The following is a 26,499-nucleotide window of genomic DNA, read 5'->3' as shown; positions in this document are numbered from 1 at the left end:
GAATTTAGAGAGATGGTAACGATAACCCTGTATGTGAGACAGCAAAAGAGACACAGATGTAAAGAACAGTATTTTGGACTCTGTGGGAGAGGAAGAGGGTGGGATGATTTGGGAGAGTGTCATTGAAACACGTATGATATCATATAAGAAACGAATTGCCAGTCTAGGTTCGATGCACGATACAGGATGCTTGGGGCTGGTGCACTGGAATGACCCAGAGGGATGGTATGAGAAGGGAGGTGGAAGGGGGTTTCAGGATTGGGAACACGTGTACACCCGTGGCAGATTCATGTTGAAGTATGGCAAAACCAATACAATATTGTAAAGTTAAAAAAAATAAATAAAATAAATAATAAATAAATAAATAAAAGAACAAGGGAAAGAGAATGTATAACTTGAAGAGGATTGGGGTTAGGGACAAATATTCAGAAATCTGTTTGAATGGCCTATCATAAACAGAATGAAAGTGATGCTACTTTTCACAATGGAAGGAAAATACTGAGCAGTCACATAAAAGAAATAGTAAAAGTCAAAATTCTAAGCCAAAAATCTGCATTTTACTTCATTAATATCACATCTGTTTAACATTATTTGGTGTTTTTACTTAGTCATTCAGTCATATCTGACTCCTTTGCAACCCCACAGAGTTTTTTGCAACCCTGCCAGACACCTTTTCCATAGGACTGCCCAGAAACGATTACTGGAGTGGGTTGCCATTTCCTTCTCCAAAGGACCTTCCTGATCCAGGGATCAAACCCACTCTCCTGCACTGGCTGAGAGATCTTTATCACTTAGCCACCAGGGAAGCCCATTTAACAGTATATTGTATGCTTAACTGATAAACCATAAGTGCTGTTTCTCTGATGAAAATTTTGCAGTCTTGGAAATTTCCCCATACCTAACCTGAGTATTTATAGAAAAAAAAAAAACAGAATAAAAATACAGATTTTAATAACAGGAGTCACTTGTAGCAGACAAATCACTTGTAGCAGACACTTAAAGTTTTGGTAGCCTCCATTCTTTTCCTTCCCTCATTTCTACAATTTCTAACCTTACCACCTCCCACTTTTCTTATTTACTGTCATGAAAAAATATTTATTATTTCAGAGATTTAAAAGTAAATGAATTGACTAAATATATCTATACACCAGAACAGACAAAACAACAATTCTTCTCTCAGCATATCACCCAACTCAGACCACATGCTAAGATTCTTATAAATGTACACAGTACATAAAGCATTTTATCTTCTCCTTACCAAAAAAAAAAAAAAAATTGCCTATTTCAGCTACTTGCAGTGACAAATAACACAGCTAGCTGTGTTTCTGTTACCTTACTCCTACCAGTGTCTGAAATAGCTCCTTCGGCGGGAAAATCTATAATTTGAGTGTAGATAACACCTGCACAAATGATTCATTAGTTTAAATAAAGATAAAAGATGTGAACTTGGTGGATTTTTACACTGATAAAAATTTAAAATCAAGTTGGATACATGTCATTCTTCAAAAGTTTGCTGTAACTGAGAAGAAAAAAAGGAAAGCTGGCCAACTTAGGGCTTTGGACACTGGACTCCAGCCTCAGCTTGATGCTTTCTTCATGGCTTTGGTCATGGTTTTCCTCTTCCAGAAAGCTAAATATTAGCTAATAGCATCTTTAAAATCATCCTAGTGATCTTATATTTGAATACTGTGTTAGGCAGACATAATACACTGGATAGATAAATATTAAATCTTTGACTTTTCTCTTGAAATTCTTATTGAAAACTTAGCAGATTTGCTTCATTTAAATACACTAACTTCATTACTTAATATACTTATATTGCTTTTTAGAAATTGACTTATACCTTTTTTATTTCACAGCTTGCTCTAAGTTATTCTTACTAATTTCTAAAGATTCATTTGTACATTCAAAGACTGAAAAATAGACACTATCTTTTATATTCAGGGTAATCTGATGAAATAAATTATACCTCACTGAAGTTGATTTAGTAATAACATGATAAAGGTTCCTGACTAAATTTTAGTATATTTATTGTAAACTATTTTGAGACATTAGTTTTTGGAATAAGATGGTATATCCTGCAGTGATTTTCTCAAGGCATATAATACACATCTAATTTGTATATGTGTGTGTGTGTGTGTAGACACACATGGAATTCTCCAGGCCAGAATACTGGGGTTGGGTAGCCTTTTCCTTCTTCAGGGAATCTTCCCAACTCAGGGATCGAACCCAGGTCTCCTGCATCGCAGGGAGATTCTTTACCAGCTGAGCTGCCAGGAAGCCCAAGAATATTGGAGTGGGTTGCGTGGAAAATCCCATGGACGGAGGAGCCTGGTGGGCTGCAGTCCATGGAGTCGCTAAGAGTCAGACACGACTGAGTGACTTCAGTTTCACTTTTCACTCTCATACACTGGAGAAGGAAATGGCAACCCATTCCAGTGTTCTTGCCTGGAGAATCCCAGGGACAAAGGAGCCTGGTAGGAGGCCGTCTACGGGGTCGCACAGAGTCGGACACGACTGAAGCGACTTAGCAGCATCAGCCTTTCCCTTCTCGAATAGATCTTCCTAACCCAGGAATCGAACCGGGGTCTCCTGCATTGTAGGCGGATTCTTTACTGTATGAGCAATGAGCCAGACCTGAGTTTGATCCCTGGATCGGGAAGATCCCCTGGAGGATGGCATGGAAACCCACTCCAGAATTCTTGCTTGGAGAATCCCCATGGACAGAGGAGCTTGACGGGGTTACAGTTCTTGTGTTTGCAAAGAGTTGGACACAACTGAGTGACTAAGCACATAGTCGTTTGAACCAAGTAACTGTGTGTATCTGTATGTACTAGATTTTCCCCCTTTTTCAGCACCATAACCAAGGTTTCTGAGGCTTCTGAGATGAAACCATTCATGATGGCATGTAACAAGTCCACTTATTGTTACATATACACCTTTACTATGTTCCCATGATTATAAACTGCTTTAAAATTTTTTATATAAACTTCTCAGGTAATATTTTCTAGTCAGCAATCTAAATCTACTTCAGCTCCTCAAAAATGGCAAAAATGTTTTGGGGGGAGACTGGGGGAAATTTTTGATAAGAGATAATACACTGAACCACTTGCATCATGGAAATCCATACTTCCCTAAAAGGAACAGTTAACACAGTTGTTTGGGGGCTCTACATTAGACATGGGCTTCCCTGGTGGCTCAGATGGTAAAGCATCTGCCTGCAATGCAGGAGACCTGGGTTCGATCCCTGGGTCAGGAAGATCCCCTGGAGAAGCAAAAGGCAACCCACTCCAGCATTCTTGCCTGGAAAATCCCATGGTCACAGTAGCCTGGTAAGTTACAGTCCACGGGGTCGCAAAGAGTCGGACACGACTAAGAGACTTCACTTCACTTCACTTCACTTCACATTAGACATACCTGGAATGTGTGTCAAACAAAAGCAATTTCTGGTTACAAGTTAGGATCTCTGGAAGGAGGGTCCCCAAATCAGAATTTTATAAAACTCTTCAGATAATCTTTATGATTATGGAATTTTAAGAACCTCTAACCCAAAGTGTCTGTCTTTATTTGTCAATTCTGAATCATATCTTTATGGAAGTCAGGCCTATAATTTAAAGGGTTTCTCATCTTCATTATATTCTAAGCAAACTATCATGTGTCTTACAGTGAATACTAGACCCTCAATTTGGAGCAAGTGTATCTCTTGTTAATGTTAGGTTCCAATATGGTCTAATGTGCCCAGCCATGCTCCTGAATAAAGTGTCAGCCTCTCGCCATTGATTCACCTTCCACTTATTAAGGAAATGTATATTTATTTTAAATGTGAAAGAAAATACAACATCTTACAAATTTAAAAAAAATTGATAATACATAAAACATTAATCCAAAACTAACATGATGTTTTTATTCATTGATTGACATAGCTCTTAATACCTTTCCCTCTACAGTTTTACCTTTTCCTCTACTTGAATCATCTTTTTAATTATATTTTATACAGAGAGAATAAAAAGTTAATCCAATCTTTTCTCATGAGTAGTGATCAAATTTTCATTATCATTATTAGCTTAGAAAAGTTTCTTTCAATTTTATTACTTATTGAAAGCATTGTGGAAATGGATGTCAGTTTGGCGGACATCTCTCTATAGCTTTTTCTTATATATGAACAGCAAGATTTGGAAGAGTTTTCCAAAGACTAGTTTATTGCTTCTTGTTCACTACCCACCTACCTCAGATGCCATAAGCATATTCGTATTGTGACAAGACCACTGGTCCTGCGCCTATGGATCATGATAGTGGGTATGTCATCACAGTGAGTAAAAGCCAATCATACATTAGAGTGGCTACAAGTAACTGCACATAAAAGTGACTGAATCATATAAATTATCTTACTAAACACAAATTAAGTATATTATATATGCAATTCTCTCAAATCAGACTCCAAAAACGTCTACAGGTATTCCAGTACTTATTCTCATCTCTAATTTCACCTTTCTCAGTGGTAAGCACTACAACTCACTCATCTGCTCAAATTGTGCTTTCCAAGTCTTAACGATATCTATTTGGTTTGATTTTATGGAGACAGAAGAAGAAGAAAAAAAAATCTTGGTAGTTAAAATTCAACTTAAAATTCTATTACTATTTTAGGCACAGACCTGGGGCTATGTTTAAACCTCTGCTTCTCAAACAACTCACATATACAATGAGTCATTAAATTATGGTAATTTTATTTCCTGCTTCCTATATAGCACTAGAATCTCATCCCTTCTTCCATTCCATTCCACAGTCTGTCAAAAGCATCTCCTTCCTAGAGAACCATAGCAGCCTCCACCTGCATTAAGTTTTGTCCCCCCCCCCAACTCATTCTCTAGACTGTTCTCATCATTAGAATGTGCATTTAATCATTAAAAATCTCTGATTAATTTCTCCAAAACTTAGAATCAAGTTTTTGTCCAACATTAGTAAACACAGCAGAGAAGGCAATGGCACCCAACTCCAGTACTCTTGCCTGGAAAATCCCATTGACGGAGAAGCCTGGTAGGCTGCAGTCCATGAGGTCGCTAAGAGTTGGACACGACTGAGCGACTTCACTTTCACTTTTCACTTTCATGCATTGGAGAAGGAAATGGCAACCCACTCCAGTGTTCTTACCTGGAGAATCCCAGGGACAGAGGAGCCTGGTAGGAGGCTGTCTACGGGGTCGCATAGAGTCGGACAGGACTGAAGCGACTTAGCAGCAGCAGCAGCAGCAGTAAACACAGTACAAAAGATCTTCAGGATTGAATCCTTGTCTACAATTTTCCCCTTTCTCCTGAAAACCCAGGGATCTAGCCAAAGCTGACTGATTTGGTCTTTCATTACAATATATATTTTCTTGCCTTAGTGTCTTGATAGATTCTGAACCATTGCTTAGTCCACTCTGCTTGTTTCACTTGTGTCTTATACTGGTCTGTCTTACATCTCAGTTTACAAGTCAGATATTAAAAGAGAAATGACTCCTGTACTTCTCAATGGAACTTTAATTTTTCTGTTCTCATGATATTAGTCATATTTTACTCTCACACCTTGTTCAGTTGCCTACCTTTGGGCTTCCCTGGTGGGTCAGAGGGTAAAGCGTCTGCCCTTTAACATGGGAGACCTGGGTTTGATCTCTGGGTCGGGAAGATCCACTGAAGAAGGAAATGGCAACCCACTCGAGTACTCTTGCTTGGAAAATCCCCTGGACTGAGAAGCCTGGTAGGCTACAGTCCATGGGATCGCAAAGAGTCAGACACGACAGAACGACTTCACTTCACTTTCCCTAGATCATAAGCCTAATTGAAACTAGAAAAAATGCCTTGCTCATTATTTTCCACCAAATACATTAAACCCAATAAGTATTATTAGAATAAGCAAAGAAACTGAAATAAATGAAAATATTTGGAATCAAACACAGGAGGCATTTTTATGGTATCAGTAAAGGTTTTTAAATGGTCCATAAATTTTCCAATGTCTAAAACAGGAATAATGATATACACTTCATGGATATGTTGTGAAAATTATTAATATTACATATAAATAATGAACAGTCCATAGGATGTGCACTGGGAGCACTCAAAAATGAAGTATACTATCATTAATTAGGTTTTTATCTCTTCACATTAACTTGGAAGTTTATTTTTTGGCATATTCACTTTGGCTAGCTAAAAATACTATCAATCGTTTCATTGGTCAAACCACTGATCAAGAAATCCTAACTTTTCTCATTTTTTTTTTCTCTTGGTTCATTGAATTTCTATGCTGGAAATATTGGTCAATGGACACTCCAATGGGAATAGCTTTTTGACCAATAGGAAAATGTCATTTTACATTATACTGTGATATTCTTTTTTTATCATTCTCATATGCTCTTATGTTCTTGACCAGGGTTTTCTTCTGTATATTATTTTTATAAGAAACAACAGCCTCTGATGAGGGCACTATTAGAATGATTATCTCTCAAAAAAAAAAATCCTTTTTCTCTGGTTCACTTCTTTTTTCTTAAAGAATGAATCCATTTTCACAATTACATATTTTCCTTTTTAATAAATTCTGCCAGCTGAAATTGACACAGAGAATTGAGCACTTGGTGAGCAATCACTATTTTCTCTCTCTCACACACACACCCACACACAATTTGAGTGAACAAAATGAATCACTTATAAAAAAAGGAGTGAGTAGGCAAATAAAAACAATAGTATATGAATTGAGGTAAATGGACTGCAACATAATCTTTCAGAAAAATACCTATTTTTCTTATCCAAATTGTCTTTCTGTGAGCTTGAAAAGATTGTGCTGTTCAGGTAAATTGAAATTACTGTGTTGACTATTTTGACAATGCAATCAAATTGTTCAGTCATTCTGTGACCACTACCTTCTCTGGCAGAATCGCAGTCACAGGGACATCTAATGCTGTAAAAAATAATTCTCAATGTAATTTTCCAAAATCTACTGGCTGTAAATAATAATAGATATGTAAGTTGTATTTCAACTACTAGAGCTTGTTTTTGCACTTAGTCTCTATGAAACCTAACTAAATGTATATACAGCACATGGTATATGTGCACAGCTTCAACTGTCCATTCAAATTTAGTCTTTTTCATTTGTATTAAAATGAATTGAACCAGATATTTTTAAAGAAAAGTTTACCTTTCATTTCACAGTTCGGTGAAAAAAATACTACTCTTTTTGCATTATCTCAAAGTTCTCCCACAAATTCTATGCATTGAACTTTATTATAAATACTATTTTGAAAATAGGCAATATCACTCTCCTTAAAAAGCAAATAAGACATTCTGAATAAAAAGCAAGATGCACACACTGAGATACCTAAAATTATAGGTTCACAAATAAAGTTTCTTGATTATTTTTTCTTATGTAATTATCACTAAATCAAACAAAGTTGTTCTACTCAGTAAAATGATAATAATCTAATAAATATGCATTTCTTCCTCTGTATTCAATCCTGCAATAGCACATATATTTTTCCTCTTTAAAAGTCTCTAATTTTTTGATAAATTATAAAGTTTATTATTTTGAACACTGCCCTTGCCACTTAAATTTAGGAGAACAAAGTTTGTTTTTGTTACTTAGAGTACGTTATTAGTTTTGTGTCTGCTTTTTATTATAGCACTTTCACCACTAATGTAGGAAATGATGGTACTATTAATGTATTTTGGGGGCCTCAAGAAAAAATAATTTCAAGGCAATATAAATTTTATAGGAAAAAGTCTCACCCAATATACTTCAGAGTATAATAGTTACAGAGTGAAAAGAATAGTATATTTATCAATTAATAAACATCTATATAACTTATTTTTTTCTTTTTTTTGCTTCCCTGGTGGCTCAGAGGTTAAAGCATCTGCCTCCAATGCAGGAAACCTGGGTTCAATCCCTGGGTCAGGAAGATCCCCTGGAGAAGGAAATGGCAACCCACTCCAGTATTCTTGTCTGGAGAATACCATGGACAGATGAGCTTGGTAGGCTACAGTCCATGGGGTCAGAAAGAGTTGGACACAACTGAGTGACTTCACTTCACTTCATAAAACTTTTTAGAGTCAAATGCTGTCCTAGTCTCATACAAACATGAAAAACCTTAAGACAATAACAATTTAGCAATAAAATTAATCATAAATGAAAAACAGCAATGCACATTTCGGAGAGCAAGTCATTTGATCAGAAAATGACACTATCATACCTCTGACCCCTAGCACATGACAAGCATTCAATAAATGATAGCTGAAGAAATAGATGAATTTTTTAAACAGATATGTGTGCCAAGGGCTAAGGCAATAGAAAGAGAAGTGTCCTTCCCTTTTTTTTTCAGGAGTAAAGAAATGTGGAATAAAATAAAAGCTCAAAAGAGAAACTCTTTGATCTGGCTTGAAAGATTCATATGGATTTTCCAGGCATAAAAAAGGATGATGAAAGAGGTAAAGTTTACCACTTGAAGAGGTTTAGGAAGGTAAGGACATTTCAGGAAGGAGAAATAATGTAAATAAAAGGCATACTATTGAGAATAACATGCTCAAATGTTTTGGACTTCATTGTTAGAAGTTTCCCTGGTTCTTGCTCGGTGCTTCTCTAGTAGCTCAGACAGTAAAGCGTCTGCCTGCAATGTGGGAGACCTGGGTTTGATCCCTCGGTTGGGAAGATCCCCTGGAGAAGGAAATGACAACCCACTCCAGTACTCTTGCCTAGAAAATTCCATGGATGGAGGAGCCTGGTAGGCTACAATCCATGGGATCACAAAGAGTCGGACATGACTGAATGACTTCCCTGTATTCACTGTGTGTTAGAGGTTTGACACTGAATAGTTTAAAGAATGTTTTAAACATTGTTTTAAAAAAGAAGCATTGAATTTGTAAATTGCTTTGGGTAGTATACTCATTTTCACTATATTGATTCTTCCAATCCATGAACATGGTATATTTCTCCATCTATTAGTGTCCTCTTTGATTTCTTTCATCAGTGTTTTATAGTTTTCTATATACAGGTCTTTAGTTTCTTTAGGTAGATATATTCCTAAGTATTTTATTCTTTTCGTTGCAATGGTGAATGGAATTGTTTCCTTAATTTCTTTTTCTACTTTCTCATTATTCGTGTATAGGAATGCAAGGGATTTCTGTGTGTTGATTTTATATCCTGCAACTTTACTATATTCATTGATTAGCTCTAGTAAATTTCTGGTGGAGTCTTTAGGGTTTTCCATGTAGAGGATCATAAAGGAAACTATAAGCAAGGTGAAAAGACAGCCTTCTGAAAGGGAGAAAATAATAGCAAATGAAGCAACTGATAAACAACTAATCTCAAAAATATACAAGCAACTTCTGCAGCTCAATTCCAGAAAAATAAACGACCCAATCAAAAAATGGGCCAAAGAACTAAATAGACATTTCTCCAAAGAAGACATACGGATGGCTAACAAACACATGAAAAGATGCTCAACATCACTCATTATTAGAGAAATGCAAATCAAAACCACAATGAGGTACCACTTCACACCAGTCAGAATGGCTGCGATCCAAAAATCTGCAAGCAATAAATGCTGGAGAGGGTGTGGAGAAAAGGGAACCCTCCTACACTGTTGGTGGGAATGCAAACTAGTACAGCCACTATGGAGAACGGTGTGGAGATTCCTTAAAAAATTGCAAATAGAACTACCTTATGACCCAGCAATCCCACTGCTGGGCATACACACCGAGGAAACCAGAATTGAAAGAGACACATGTACCCCAATGTTCATTGCAGCACTGTTTATAATAGCCAGGACATGGAAACAACCTAGATGTCCATCAGCAGATGAATGGATAAGAAAGCTGTGGTACATATACACAATGGAGTATTACTCAGCCGTTAAAAAGAATTCATTTGAATCAGTTCTGATGAGATGGATGAAACTGGAGCCGATTATACAGAGTGAAGTAAGCCAGAAAGAAAAACACCAATACAGTATACTAACACATATATATGGAATTTAGGAAGATGGCAATGACGACCCTGTATGCAAGACAGGGAAAGAGACACAGATGTGTATAACGGACTTTTGGACTCAGAGGGAGAGGGAGAGGGTGGGATGATTTGGGAGAATGACATTCTAACATGTATACTCTCATGTGAATTGAATCGCCAGTCTATGTCTGACGCAGGATGCAGCATGCTTGGGGCTGGTGCATGGGGATGACCCAGAAAGATGTTATGGGGAGGGAGGTGGGAGGGGGGTTCATGTTTGGGAATGCATGTAAGAATTAAAGATTTTAAAATTTAAAAAATAAAAAAACTAAAATTAAAAAAAAAATAAAAAAAAATTAAAAAAAAAAGAACAAGAGAAAAAGAAAAAAAAATAAAATAAAATAAAAAAGAAGCATCTCATTGTATGACAGAAGAACTTTGTCAGCAGTTTGGTGAATGACTCAGAGATGGAAAATCTTGAGGAAAGTAGGCAAACGAATTAACGAGATAATACAACACTTTCCACTGCAGAAAACCCAGGTCATTCCCGGGGTCAGGAAGATCACATGGAGAAGAGAATAGTTACCCTCTCTGTTATTCTTGCCTGGAGAATTCCACAGGCAGAGGAGCCTGGCAAGCTATAGACTGTATGCTTAGTCACTCAGTCGTGTTCCACTCTATGATCCTATGTACTGTAGCCCTCCATGCTCCTCTGTCCATGGGACTCTCCAGGCAAGAATACTGGAGTGAGTTGCCATGCCCTCCTCAGGCTATAGTCTATGGGGTTGCAGAGTCCGATATCACTAATCAACTAACACTTTCCCTTTCACAACACATTCTCAGCCATATAGCTAAGAGGGCCTAAACTTGGATAATGAAAAAAGAAAAAAGAAATGGAAGTAGAATTGCCATTTCAGAGGTGAAATGGATGGCGTCAAATGGATCAGTATGAAAACACTGCAGGAAATGAAGTTGTACCTGGTTCTCCTGAGTGGATACACCATTCAATGAAGTAGATAGTGAGAAAAGAAAAATCAGTGGGAAAGATAAGCTCTGTTTCAAGGATATGAGATTGAAGGGGATAATGCCAGATTTAGGGCAAAATGACCAAAAGCTATTATAAATGTGATTCTTCGAAAAAGGTGGGAAGTTGGAGCCATCATGTTGGTTCATAGTGTCCAATTTCATAAGGGTTGGAAGGAGAGGAAACTGCACAGTTAGAAAGAAAGTAACTGGAAAACTTTGAAATGATTTTGACAAAACAAGAAAAATCTTATTTACAGTAGCCCAAGGAGGTTAAGATGATAAAAAACAATGGTGGAGTGACATTTTCCAGAATAAAGGGGAAAACTCCAAGTGAATGAGAAAATAAGAATTAAACTTGGAGTGGAGGTGTAGCTGCTTATTTGCCATATTTGCTGTTTTTCAATGAATATAAATATGGGGAAAACTTTAAACTGAGGAAATAAAGCCAAGGATGTATAAAGATTAGTAGATAGCTTAAAGGGAAGATCATGATGGAGTTACTATGTTAAAAAAAAAAAAAGATCACAGAGGAAAACATAGAAATCCTTGAAAGGATAATTTATAAGAGATCTTTTTTTCAAAGACAAATGAATATCTAGATAAGAATTTAAACTATGATTAATAATGATAGAGTAGAAGAAAATTGAAAAAAATTCATATTTGATGAATTATTTTCTTTAGACTAAAGGTAAATTGGGACAATGGGTTTGAAAAGAGTAGTAAAAGTTTGAAACAGCTCTTGTTCAAAAGATTTCTGGAAAATGACAGTCATAAAATGGCATTAAAAATCTTACCTCTTGGTTCATTGATAGCATTTGTTCACCCAATTGAATGAATATTTTTCAGAGAGAGTTCAGCAAACTCTAACAACTCTATGTTTTGAACTATATTATTGCCCTATTGGGCTGATTTCTACCAAAATATTTCTTTCTTTCTCATTATTTCCTCTTCCTTTTACATGGCTGTGAGAATTATTGATCTTTGCATATCATAGAACACATTGCTGTAATAGTAAATATATTATTATTTATCTAATCCCTCTAAGAATATTGGTTGATTCTGCTTGGCATGGACAGTATGGCATTAGAAGACATATGTTTAGATTTGGCCCCTGCATTTACTTGTTCTGCATCTTTCAGTTACCTTAAATTGTTCGGTCATTATTAGAAATTGTAGGAATAATATCTATTCGAAGGATCAACTGAGCTAAAGAGTGTAGTTAAATATAGAAGCCAATGCATAAATCCTACCTACAAACACTTGTAGATTTTCTCTTTGCAGATGTCTCCCTTTGACAATGTAACTTTTGCTGGGACAAAGTTACTACTATACCATACTTTAGTGTTCACTGATGCCTCAACCCTTTCCATCTTATTTTTTGGGGCTCCAAAATCACTGCAGATGGTGGTTGCAGCCATGAAATTAAAAGACGCTTACTCCTTGGAAGAAAAGTTATGACCAACCTAGATAGCATATTCAAAAGCAGAGACATTACTTTGCTGACTAAGGTCAGTCTAGTCAAGGCTATGGTTTTTCCTGTGGTCGTGTATGGATGTGAGAGTTGGACTGTGAAGAAGGCTGAGCACCAAAGAATTGATGCTTTTTAACTGTGGTATTGGAGGAGACTCTTGAGAGTCCCTTGGACTGCAAGGAGATCCAGCCAGTCCATTCTGAAGAAGATCAGCCCTGGGATTTCTTCGGAAGGAAAGATGCTAAAGCTGAAACTCCAGTACTTTGGCCACCTCATGTGAGGAGTTGACTTATTGGAAATGACTCTGATGCTGGGAGGGATTGGGGGCAGGAGGAGAAGGGGATGACAGAGGATGAGATGGCTGGATGGCATCACGGACTCAATGGGCGTGAGTCTGAGTTAACTCCGGGAGTTGGTGATGGACAGGGAGGCCTGGCTGCTGCGATTCACGGGGTTGCAAAGAGTCGGACACGACTGAGTGACTGAACAAAACAGAACAGGAGTGTCTATCATGCCCTGTTCCTTTCTTTATTAGCTAGATTTGAAGAATTGAGGAAACCAAAATATACCAAAATTGGTTTACTTTAGGAAAGCTACTAGATGAAGGTGAGAATAGATTGAGAAGGTGAATGAAGGAGGACAAAAATGAAAAGTTTGGTAGTAGGAGAATGGGGAAGAGGAATAGGAAACAGTTTTTAGTAACTGTCACTCTGTGGAATTTGTTAGAAAAAAGATAAAATATTTAATATCATTTGTTCTCTTTTGTGGAATGAATTCCCTTCAACTGCTTTGCAAAGGATTCCAGTACAGATGTAATTTCTTTTTTTTAACACTTAAAAAAAAAGTTGGTTTGGCTATTGCTTTGAATGAAGCATGAGGAGACCATGTTGTTAGGTTATCACTTTAATCCAGTAACAAAAATACTCTTTATCTGATTGTCTACATGATAGGTCTAACCATGTTCACATTAAATGTGGGCAGTAGAATATAAGGAAATTCAGAACAATATTTATACATAAAACTGAACTGGTGAGAAGCACAAGCACTAATTTTCCTAAATTAAATGGCCTCTATGAATCTAAAGCACCATCTTTCTCTATGTCTCTTAATAGGTATGTTTGGATAAATCATATAAATTAGTTCAAATTAATTCCTCTTTCTGCCTCTTAGCTCCAATCCCACCCCCCTCCAAAAAGACTTTCTCAAATGTCCATCTATAAAATTCCCATGGATTCTCATAAAAAATATTCACCCAAATGAAGACATCTAGAAAGGGAGGGAGAGTGGCATTTTATACATAATTCAAAAAATTATTTTTCTATAAAGCAACTATAATAAAAGATACAAGTAAGTAAATATTTGTCTATAAAGCAACTACCAACAAAAGATACATGAGTAAGTGAAACAATATTACAGAGGACTTACTAAACCGAGAAGAACGTCTCTCCATTCAGTTCCATAAATAACCAGTTCATTTCTCATTATTTACCATCATATTTTATTTAAATAAACAGATTTTAAAAATCAAATTTAGTATAGTATTAAAAGATATTGAAATGCATTAAAAATAAAAATGTGTATTTTTATCATGTTAAAATATATATTATATGGCTAAAAACTGGTAGGTAGTGTTATATATGTGTATAAGGGTACATATTTAAAGCATTTGATAATAATAACATGTATTATATATAAACATATGCTCATTCCCTAGTTGAAAAGTTAACATCTAAATGACTCTATTTAGAGTAGAAAATTAAGTATGGGTGGTTTAGTCACTAAGTTTTGTCCCATTCTTTAGACCCCATGGACTATAATAGCCTGCCAGGCTACTCTATCCATAGATTTTCCAGGCAAGAATACTGGAGTGGGTTGCCATTTCTTTCTCCAGAAAATTACATATATATTTTAATAACAGATTCAAGTGTTGAATACATAATAGAGAAATAAAAATAATAGATAATTGGCTTGACATGGTATCCTTCAGGATAAATAAAATGAAATGAATCCTATTTTTATGCTGAGACATTTGCATAATGAACATTTGTGTAATTAGGGATAGAATCCACTGTATTAAATAACCTTTTGAGAAACTAGAGGCATCTTGAATTGAGATGATTATAAAGAGTTAAGTCAAAATAGTACAGTAATTATTCTATAAAATTATATTTATATAATTTATCATTTATTAAGATGATTAAATATAGTGAGACAGACATAGAGACCAGACTTATGGACAAGGGAAGTGAAGGGGGAGGAAAGCGAGGGTGGGATGTATGGAGAGAGAAGTATGGAAACTTACATTACTGTATGTAAAATAGCCAATGGGAGTTTGCAGTATGACTCAGGGAACTCATACATGGGCTGTGTAACAACCTAGATGTGTGGGATGGGGAAGAAAGTGGGAGGGGGATTCAATAGGGAGGGGACATATGTATACCTATGGCTGATTTATGTTGACGTTTGGCAGAAACAACACAATTCTGTAGAGCAATTATCCTTCAATAAAGAAAAATTAATTTAAAAATTTAAAAAAATTTTTTTAAAGTTTAAAACTATTTGAAAATGCTTAAACAGATTCATTGCTAATTTGTATATCTAAAAGTATTTAGGTTTTCCATCACATAAACATGAGAAAATGTGAAATAGATATGATTTATCTATGATAAATATATTTCTATAAATAAGACTTATTTCCTCTGTTCTATTTTTTCTCCTTTTCCCAAAGACCTCACAATGTTTCATTTTTTGAAATCTTTCCTCTAACCAGGAAAAATCAAGCAGCTGCTACAGATAAAATGAGCATCACCAGCAGATATTAAAACTGTCACCTGATAGAAACTGGGGCTCAACATTAGGCCTTCAAGCAATAACCAGTAGTATAATTTTGTAACTCATATATCAATTAACTTTATATTACTGTCACACATGACACTAACAGCTAACAATATTTCTTCATGCTGCTATCTTAATTGCAAAGTATGGGTGCTGAAAGTGAATATCTCAAGATGAAAATGTGTCCTATTAAAAAGTATCTAAGCTGTTTGGCAAAATTTATTAGAAATCTATAAATCTAGTGGTAGGAAGATTTTTATCTTAATTTTTAAATAATCTTCAGAATTAATGCAGGCTTTATAGTATATAAAGTGATTTTATATAATTTGGAAGTTTAAAAATATGTTTGCACATAGTGATTTTCTATAAAATCATTAAGTTACCTACGTAAATTCAACACAATTACAGGAATCAAGCAGTGCCTAGGATTTCAACAATTCATTATTTTAGGATGGTAGCAGTGTTTGAGGACTTAGAGAAATGTGATTTTATTTGAGGTTAATATTATTCAGACTAGTAGTTATAGAAGATTGGAAAAGACAACCAACTTTAGAATGTTTGGAGACTATCTTAAGGGAATAGACTGTCAGGGAAAGATAGTAGAGGTGATGTTTGTTTTAAGGGTAATGAGAATGAGGAAGGGGAAACTTTAAAGATGAAATGGTGAAAGTTTTTATTAAAGGGAAATATATTAAAATTAATAGTGATGGTCTGTGAAAAGACTTTTTTTTTCAGATTACCCCTTTTTAATCTTTAAAATAATGAATGTTTTAAACCAAATTAGGTTTTTCTTAATTTTCAACCCCTGGGTTAACTTCTATTTTTCTGTAAATCATATGAAACAATAAAAATAAATGTAATATATGTATACTTGCAATTATAATGAGAATATCATTAGCTTTCATCATAATCTTACAGGCACTCCTGACCTTAAAAAGGTTGGAAGCACTGGTTGATTATTATCTTTGCCTTTCCACCACATGTTCTGTGATAATGAGGCTTTTGCAAAGATAGACCAAAGGAGCTTGGTAGACTGAAAGTTCTTAAAAGAAACTGTTTTTCTTCTGCCCAAGCATCCAGTATCATGTTTTGTACATAATAAGTGGAAGTTACTGAATGCAGTTTGAATGAATAAATAGATGAATGAATAAAAATAAATGCCTAGATGGATGACCCAAGAACTTTTTGTTTTGGTAGTATTAGAATATTAATCTTTACCAAGACATTAAACCTGAATGTTCTCCGGTAAAAATTCAGCTAAGAAGTTAATTTTCTTACTTCAAACTCCCAGAGAAGTCTTTGCAATATTTATATAATTGATGTGATTAAAAATATATGACAGGTAGTTGTGGATAGTCAAGGAAAACTGAAGCAAGGAGCCCAAGGGAGAAAGTAGGAGTATTTGTTGACCCAATTAGGTTCCCATGGGTTTAAGCAAAGAATTTTCAACTCACAATAAACCATCTCATATTACATTGCATTGATTAACTAAACATATTTATTGGGCATTGCATATATAACAGATCTTAGGCTAGAAGTGAGGTATATAAAAATGTAAAAGTGTAATCTATAAGCTATCTCATAGTCTAGTGAATACAAAGACAGGACAACCAATAAATCAAATAACTACCATTGGAGGCATAAACAAATTGATTCTTCCTTCTAATCACTCTACTAAAGTATGATAAGCCTGGATTTCTTTAAGCCTTTGGGAAGACAAAATTAAGGAATAAGTGATAAGCACACAATTAAATATATTTCTACTTTATAGTCAGTATATTTGGACATTTGACTTCTCACATACATACTCATTGATCCTCCTGTAAAGGATATTTCTCTGTATTTTGGCTGGATGTTTCAGCATGCCTCAATGATATGATAATTGGGCACAAATACACAAATTGTAACCTTTTAGGATGAAATTTACTTATTTGTTTTTTCACTGGAGGAACTATTTCTCAAGGCAGGCTGAATTTATTCAGTACAGAAATCCATTCCTTTCTAGGATACAAAATGTTTCACAGTGGAGTTGGATCACAAACCCTTCTAAAGCAATAGAGAACAGGATATTTAAATAGTGTAGGTGGAAAAACTGATTGTGAAACTTGAAATTCAGACTAGCATTTGTGCTTTCCATTCTCTGTTAGGAATATCACAATGCGGCTTCAAAAAAGTGGAAGCTGATTAATTACAGCAGCAGTGTATTTCCGGGGGACTACTGAGCCAGACGATCTCAGATTTCTGAGTTTGGACAGAGAAAGAATATTGACTTGTTTTTGTTTGTTTTTTCTTTTTATAATGTTTATATTGATAGGTACAACCAGAATTATAATGCACCGAAGACGGTTCATCTTGGGAAAAAACAAAACAAAACTTCATGCTATTCTTACTGGATTTAAGAAAACAAAAAGAAAGTGAAGTTGCTCAGTTGTGTCTGACTCTTTGCGACCCCATGGGCTGTAGCCTACCAGGCACCTCTGTCCATGGTATTTTCCAGGCAAGAGTACTGGAGTGGGTTGCCATTTCCTTCTCTAAGAGATCTTCCCAACCCTGGGATCAAACTCCAGTCTCCTGCATTGCAGGCAGACACTTTACGGTCTGAGCCACCAGGGAAGCACTTACATGAGAGAAGATACTGTATGGGAAATAAATGTTGTGGCACTACTGCTAGCCATGTATCTTTTCAAATGTGATCACCAGTCAATAGAGAGAATACATTGTTTATATCAAGCCAAAACTACAAGTTATACAACATATGTAACTGACTTTTCATATGTGTACATTCATACATGTAGCACTGAGCATTCTTAAAAGTTGTAAATGCAGCCCAAATGATGAGACAAGAGAATATATGCCACAGGAGATTCCAAATTCATCTAGATCATAAAAAAAAAAAAAACTTCTCAAATTGAGACTTTCATGGGAATCTTCTTTTGCACTGGCAATCAAAAAAAAAAAAACAGCAACAACAAACCAAAACTACTAAATGAATCCATACATCAAACTACTACCGGATCATGGCATCCAGTCCCATCACTTCATGGTAAATAGGTGGGGAAACAGTGGAAACAGTTTTTGGGGGCTCCAAAATCACTGAAGATGGTGGTTGCAGCCATGAAATTAAAAGACGCTTACTCCTTTGAATTAAAGTTATGACCAACCTAGACAACATATTCAAAAGCAGAGACGTTACTTTGTCAACAAAGGTCTGTCTAGTCAAGGCTATGGTTTTTCTAGTGGTCATGTATGGATGTGAGAGTTGGACGGTGAAGAAACCTGAGTGCCGGAGAAGTGATGCTTTTGAACTGTGATGCTGGAAAAGACTCTTGAGAGACCCTTGGACTACAGGGATATCCAACTAGTCTATCTTAAAGGAGATCCGCCCTGGGTGTTCATTGGAAGGAGTAATGTTGAAGCTGAAACTCCACTATTTTGGCCACCTGAAGCGAAGAGCTGACTCATTTGAAAAGACCCTGATGTTGGGAAAAATGGAAGGCAGGAGAAGAAGGGGTTGACAGAGGATGAGATGATTAGATGGCATCACCGACTCAATGGACATGAGTTTGGGTAAACTCCAGGAGTTGGTGATGGACAGGGTGGTCTCACGTACTATCGTTCATGGGGTTGCAAAGAGTCAGATAGGACTGAGCGACTGAACTGAACTGAACTGATGAAAGTAAGGAAAACCTATTTTACATTCTGCTAGAAGGAAAATGAACTCGAAAGAGACCCTAGAGATATTAACTTAGGAAAAAATAATTAGACTGCTTAATCTGATTTGAATTTTAGAAGTCAAAATAGATTTGTTGTGGTTTAGTTGCTAAGTTTTGTCTGACTCTTTTGTAATGCCATGGACTGTAGCCTGCCAGGCTCCTCTGTCCATGTGATTCTCCAGGCAAGAATACTGGTATGAGTTGCCATTTCCCTCTTCAGGGTATCTTCATGATCCAGGGATCAAACCCACATCTCCTACAGTGGCAGGCAGATTCTCTACCACAGAGCTTTCTGGAAACTCCCCACCATAGATTGATCCTAACAAAAAGCACAGATCAATTGTTTACTCACCATCATAAACTAATGGGATATAGCCAAATGAAAGACATTTATGATTCACTATTATAATAATCCTCATACTTGAATCTCCTCAGCATTGGTTGAATAAAAAAAAAATAATAGTACTGAAATGAGTATTTGTGCCTTCCAGAAAGAATTCATTCTTAGATTGCACCCATGCTTTAGTTTAGTCATCTCAAAAAATAGTTCATAGAAGATTTAAATTTAATTAATACTTTTCATTAAAATTCATTTTAAGTAATGAATTTTAAAATAAATACTTTCATGCTCATTAATTTATCATATAAAATAAGAATTAACTATTAAAGTGAATTTTAAAATTGAATCAAGTGTATATACTGAGATTATGTTAGGAAAAAAAAAAACCCTTTAGGTTCATGTACACCCATGCTGGATTCATGTCAATGTATGGCAAAACCAATACAGTATTGTAAAGTAAAATAAAGTAAAAATAAAAATTTTAAAAAATAAATAAATAAAACAAATTGTATCCTCCAAGTATTTATTGAGCATAGGCTTCAAGTCCAGTCTGTTTCAGCTACTTGAAAATTGATTAAAAAAAAAAAAGTCAGATATCCCAGGTCTCATGGGAGACAAAAACTATGGATTTAACATTTGTAAAGTCAATAAACATATTTGATGGTTACAAGTTAGAGTTTCCAGATAAAATAAAGGACTATCATACTTCTAAAAGTAAATGTGTTTTTAAGATATATGAGAAATTACTTTTTGGTATATGTATGTCCTTTATTGCATGTTTTGTGGGGCATACATACACTAAAAATATATTTGCTGTTTGTTTGAAATTCAATTTAATGAGGCACACCATATTTTTATTTGCTAAATTTAGCAACCTTATGGTAGATGCTGTAGGAAAAAAAGAAGTATAAGAATAAAAGGGGAGTGCAGGGCTTTCTGGGAGTATGTAGTTGGGGGGAGTGTGGAAGTAAAGTAAAAATTGATATGAATTTGAAGGAGATGACTTATTCAGCCAAAGGGTTATTTGGGAAAAAAATGTTCTAACCAGATGGATTGCTAGAAAAAAGTTACCAAAACAAAACTGTTTAACTTGATAGAGAAATAGTTTAATCTATGGCTTCAAATGAAAGATTACTAATGACTTAATGGATGTGTACCCCCTCAACAGAGTTAAAGAAATTTCTCAAGATGATTGTTGTACATGGTCACTATTACAATACAGGTATGGGCTGTCTCTACAAAATCACAATTCTTAATGACAGTACCTACAATTCCTTATTGGGAGAATGGCATTGTAACATGTATACTATCATGTAAGAATCGAATCGCCAGTCTATGTCCGACGCAGGATACAGCATGTTTGGGGCTGGTGCACGGTGATGACCCAGAGAGACGTTATGGGAAGGGAGGTGGGAGGGGGGTTCATGTTTGGGAATGCATGTACACCCGTGGTGGATTCATGTCAATGTATGGCAAAACCAATACAGTATTGTAAATTAAAATAAAGGGAAAAAAAAAAAAGAAATAAAGCAAAAAGAAAAGAGAAAAATAAATAAATAAAAGCTCCTGATTCTGAAGCAGAAATAGAAAAAAAATAAATGCTGATCCTAATGCTTCTGAAGGGGTGGGAAAGTGTTTGTTTGTTTCTCTTTCAGAGGTAAATTCGTTTTCCAACCACAAGTAAAATATTCATACTGGTTATGTGGTATATGGCCTTAGAATTAATATATCTCTAAAACAAAGTAGCTAGTTGTCTTTCAGTAGATTCCAAGTTAACATAGTTTTGTTTCAAACGAGCATTCTCTTTAAAGAAGCCTTTGGGAATCGTCCTACACTGTTGATGGGAATGCAATTTGGTATAGTCACAATGGAAAATAGTAAGGATGTTCCTTTAAAAACTAAAAATAGAGCTACATTTATGACCCAGCAAGCCCACTCCTAGGCATATACCCAGAGAAAACCATAATTTGAAAAGATACATGCATCCCAATGTTTAATTGCAACACTGTTTACAACAGCCATGGTATGGAAGCAAACTAAATGTCCATTAACACAGGAATAGACAGAGATGTGGTGAAAAGTGAAAGTGAAGTCACTCAGTCGTGCCCGACTCTGCAGCTCTTTGGACCACCAGGCTCCTCCATCCATGGGATTTCCCAGGCAAGAATACTGGAATGGGTTGCCATTTCCTTCTCCAGGAGATCTTCCCGACCCAGGGATTGAACCTGGGTCTCAAGAGATGTGGTACATATATATAGTGGAATATTACTCAGCCATCAAAAGAACAAAATAATGTCAATTGTAGCACTCAGTGGGTAAGATTCTGCCTGCAATGTAGGAAATGCAGGTCAATCCCTGGTTCAGGAAGATCCCCTGGAGGAGGGCAAGACAACCCACTCCAGTATTCTTGCCTGGAGAATCCCATGGACAGAGGAGCCTGATGGACTACAGTCCATAGGCTCGCAAAGAGTTGGGCATGACTCAAGTGACTGTACACACACATTTGCAAAACATGGATGGGCTTAGAGACTGTCATATTGAGTGGAGTAAGTCAGACATAGAAAAGCAAATATATCATATCACTTATATGTGGAATCGATAAAAATTGTATGAAAGAAATTATTGATGAAACAGAAATAGAGTCACAGATGTGGAAAACAAACGTATAGTTACTAGGGGATAAAGTAGGCAAGGGGTAAACTGGGATATTGAGATTAACATACACACACTACTATATATAAAATACACAACTAATAAAGACCTACTGCATAGCACGAGGAATTCTACTCAATACTCTGTAATGGTCTATGTGGCAAAATAATCTGAAAGAAGAGTAGATATAGGTATATGTATAACTGATTCACTTGGTTGTACATCTGAAACTAGCATAACATTGTAAGTCAACTATATCCCAATAATTTTTTAAAAGAAGCTTTAAAATAGTTCTAAAAAAAAAGTAGTTCTAGTTGGATCAATGGTAAGCAATGATGCAATTAATTAAAATTTAGATAAGTATTGAAAGATACTCCTATGAGTACAAAATAACAAATTTCAATTATGAAATGATTATAATCCTTGGATATAAAAATGACTGCCTTATTTTAAAATGATATAAATTTCTAAATGATATAAAAATAATTCAAATATCAGCAGCTGCCCACTTGTTATATAGCAGAAATATATATCTATATTTGCAAAATTGAGTGTTAAATTGGAAAACAATACAAAAATATATTTTCCTTATGTATGCATATTGGAAGAATTCTTTGTCTGACTTTTCTGGATAAATGCCCCCTTCCCAGTCTTTTATCTTCTGTATTTAATCACAGCTTCACTGCTATTAATGCCTTTCCAGATAATACTGCTCTTTTTTATTATATAATACTTTTGCTTGAAAATAGGAGGAATGACATGATGTAGTAATAGTTAAACAACAACCAGGACTTCATGAACCATACATGGAAGACAGTGAGTGACTATAAACTGATTTAGCTAGTTGAAAAAAATCTGTAAGTAATCATGTCCTTGGAGGACAAGATGGATTCTTGCCATATTTAATTTCCTCATGTAATAGAAGCAAGAGTGTTACCTGCTGAAATTATTAAGCATATAATAATTAAAATGTATTATATTATGGCAAGAAAACACAATAATATACATCTTTCTCCAATAACCAGTCTAAGTATAAATAATGATTGAGTTTACATATTAACATATATTAATTTTTGCTGTGTATATGCATTATTCTTTTTAAATTAATTACTTAATTTTAATTGGAAGATAATAACTTTACAATTTCATGATGGTTTTCCATACATCAACATGAAAAGGCCACAGAGATACATCAATATTAATATATATTCATTTTTGAAAGACCATAATCATTTTGGCACCAGGGACTCACTTCATGGAAGATAATTTTTCCTAAGACTGGGGTGGGGGATGATTTCAGGATGATTCAAGCACATTACATTTATGGTGCATTTGTTTCTAATCTAATGTTGCTGATGTTCTCACAGGAGGTACTGGTCTGTGGCCTGGAGGCTGGCAATCCCTGAGCTACAGCAAGTATTAAAAAGTAAAAAGCATTGGGAAAAAAACCTAAAACTAAGGAATTTCTTTCTCTTAAAGAAGAGATCTACAAATTGTATAGGCTTCTATTAGGTTCTATTTAGTATCTTAATAGTTGGTTGCTAACTGGAAGACTTTTTTTTTTTTTTTTTAAGGGAGAAAACTGCTGTTGCAAGAGACTGTACTCTGAAAGTCACCACTGGCTGCCTCTATACTCTACCTAAACACCTACAACTGGCTGATAAATGTTTTATCACAGTGAACTGTAATTATCTACTCATGTGTTTGTATTCCTTACTATATTAATTCAAAAGTTCATGATGTATTATAATTTATGCTAAACCTTAGGGATTTCTCCTTCATAGAGAAAGAAGAGCTTAACTATTAAAAGCATTCTAATCTAGAGTTTTGCTAAATATGAATTTTACCACTTTTCTCTTAGGTAAACATTGCCAAATCATTTCATGTCTCTTTCAGTATTGCTTTCCTTATCCATGGAGGGATTAATGATAGTTTTTGCCTTACATGGTAGTTTTTGGATTGGATACTTCATTGCAAATAAAATGTTTTGATGCGTTCTTGACTAAATAGGTATTCAACTAATGTTAGATATTATTATTAGCTATTTTATTTATATCATAATATAATGTGTGTCACAAAGTAAGTGGTTAATTAATATTTTGGAATTAATAACTGGATGAATAGATTAAAACAATCTGAAAGAATACTTCTATTTATTGAAGTTCAAATATTTTTCCAAGAAAGGTTGGTCATTTAATCAATAAATATCTTATTTTGAAGATTACCAGATACATTTCAAATAGTTGTTGTTGTTTAAAAAGTTGTTGTGTTCAACTCTTTTGCATCTCCATCAACTGTAACCCACCTGTCTCCTTTGTCCATGGGATTTCTGTGCACAACTAATTCTGATCAGATGCCAGGATCTTAGTTTTCTGAAATTTGAAAGTTTTAAGCCAACTTTTTCACTCTCTTCTTTCACTTTCATCAAGAGGTTTTTTAGTTCTTCTTCGCTTCTGCCCTGAGGGTGCTGCATTATCTGAGGTTATTTATATTTCTTCCAGCAAACTTGATTCCAGTTTGTTCTTCATCCAGTCCAGCATTTCTCATGATGTACTCTGCATATAAGTTAAATAAGCACGGTGACAATATACAGCCTTGTATATACTCTTCTGATCTGGAATCAGTCTGTTTTCCCATGTCCAGTTCTAACTGCTGCTTCTTGACCTGCATACAGATTTCTGAGGAGGCAGGTCAGGTAGTCTGGTATTCCTATCTCTTGAAGAATTTTCCATAGTTTGTTGTGATCTACCCAGTAAAAGGCTTTGACATAGTCAATAAAGCAGAAGTAGATGTTTTTTTCTGGAACTATCTTTTTATTCTAAAATCATGGCATCTGGACCCATCACTTCATGGCAAATAGATGTAGAAACAGTGGCAGAATTTACTTTTTGGGGCTCCAAAAAACTGGACGTGGTGACTGCAGCCATGAAATTAAAAGACACTTGTTCCTTGGAAGAGAAGTTATGACCAACCTAGATAGCATATTAAAAAGCAGAGACATCACTTTACCATCAAATATCCGCCTTGTCAAAGCTATGGTTTTTCCAGTAGTCATGGAGGGCTGTGAGAGTTGGACTATAAGAAAGCTGAGCACTGAAGAATTGATGGTTTTGAACTGTGATATTGGAGAAGACTCTTGAGAGTCCCTTGGATTGCAAGGAGATCCAACCAGTCCACCTAAAAGAAACCAGTCTTGAATTTTCATTGGAAGGACTGATGCTGAAGATGAAACTCCAAATCTTTGGGCACCTGATGTGAAGAACTGACTCATTTGAAAAGACCCTGATGCTGGGAAAGATTGAATGCGGGAGAAGGGGCCGACAGAGGATGAGATGGTTGGATGGCACCACCAACTCAATGAACATGAGTTCGAGTAAGCTCCGGAAGTTGGTTATGGACCGAGAAGCCTGGCGTGCTGCAGTCCATGCGGACACAAAGAGTTGGACACGACTGAGGGCTGAACTGAACAGAATTCTGATCAATTATATAAACCTCATTTTATTAGTAGGTTACAATAAATGCTTCAAGTAAAATCCCAGAAATATTTCATATCAAAGGTAAATCATTTGAAAACTAACACCATGGCTTAATAGGAATAAATATTAAAATATATAGCAACCACTATAAAAATATTTAATCATTATTAAAATAAGACTAATTAGACACACAACTCAATGTTTTTGGCCTATTTGAATATATACTAGAAATCTCTTTAAAAAGCTTAGCTCCTTTTTATATTCAGATGGTTTCCTCTATTCTTCTTTGCTCTAATGACTATTTCACACATGATATTTAGGCTATATTTAGGAATGCGCTTGAAGTATTTTTGACCCTGTCCTTTATGGCAAATCTTTTGCAATACTATTCAGATAGTATAATACTCTGGAATGAAGCACTTAAATACATTGGTAAAATGGGATTTGGTTATATATAATTCATCTTTGTTATAGAATCAGGCTGTCTCGAATTCCATTCATTTAAAGAGGTCACCCTGTAATTCCAATGAACCTTTTAGAAATTGTTTAACCATATTGTACACAAGATAATGCCAAGGCTAATGACTGTATTTTAATTAAATGCATGATCACAAACTAAGTTGTGCACTGAATAAGAATCTAACATCATGATGGTACAGCTCATCTATGTTCTATAAAACTTTTGTTTGAGGGACAAAAGATAATCTACAGATTAAAAACCTATGTCATCTCGATAATAGAATGGAAAAATATTTTCTCTATAGCTTACCATCCTTTTCATAACTAAAAAATTAGAAGTATCACAGAGAGAATTTGAAGACAGCCTATAGCAGATATTATTCTCCAATTTAAACAAGAGTTTAACAAGAAGGCAAGGTATATTACATCAAGCTGCATGCTACTGGATGAGCTTTCCCAGGATTTAGTTCAGCTCAGTTGCTCAGTCATGTCTGACTCTTTGAGACCCCATGGACTGCAGCACACCAAGCTTCCCTGTTCATCACCAACTCCTGAGTTTAC

The 26,499-nt window shown here is 35.3% G+C and overlaps 1 protein-coding gene across 1 annotated transcript in view; it reads right to left on the bottom strand.

The window, feature by feature from the left end:
* LRP1B (LDL receptor related protein 1B) overlaps positions 1 to 26,499 on the bottom strand; it is a 1,961,274-nt gene that overhangs the window by 1,839,605 nt on the left and 95,170 nt on the right. The gene's annotated exons all lie outside the window — the stretch shown is intronic.

This window comes from Ovis canadensis, chromosome 2 (assembly GCF_042477335.2).
Source record: "Ovis canadensis isolate MfBH-ARS-UI-01 breed Bighorn chromosome 2, ARS-UI_OviCan_v2, whole genome shotgun sequence".
In the NCBI taxonomy this organism is placed as follows: Eukaryota; Metazoa; Chordata; class Mammalia; order Artiodactyla; family Bovidae; genus Ovis; species Ovis canadensis.
The sequence above is the reverse complement of the archived record's forward strand: the minus strand, read 5'-3'. Positions and strand labels throughout refer to the sequence as shown.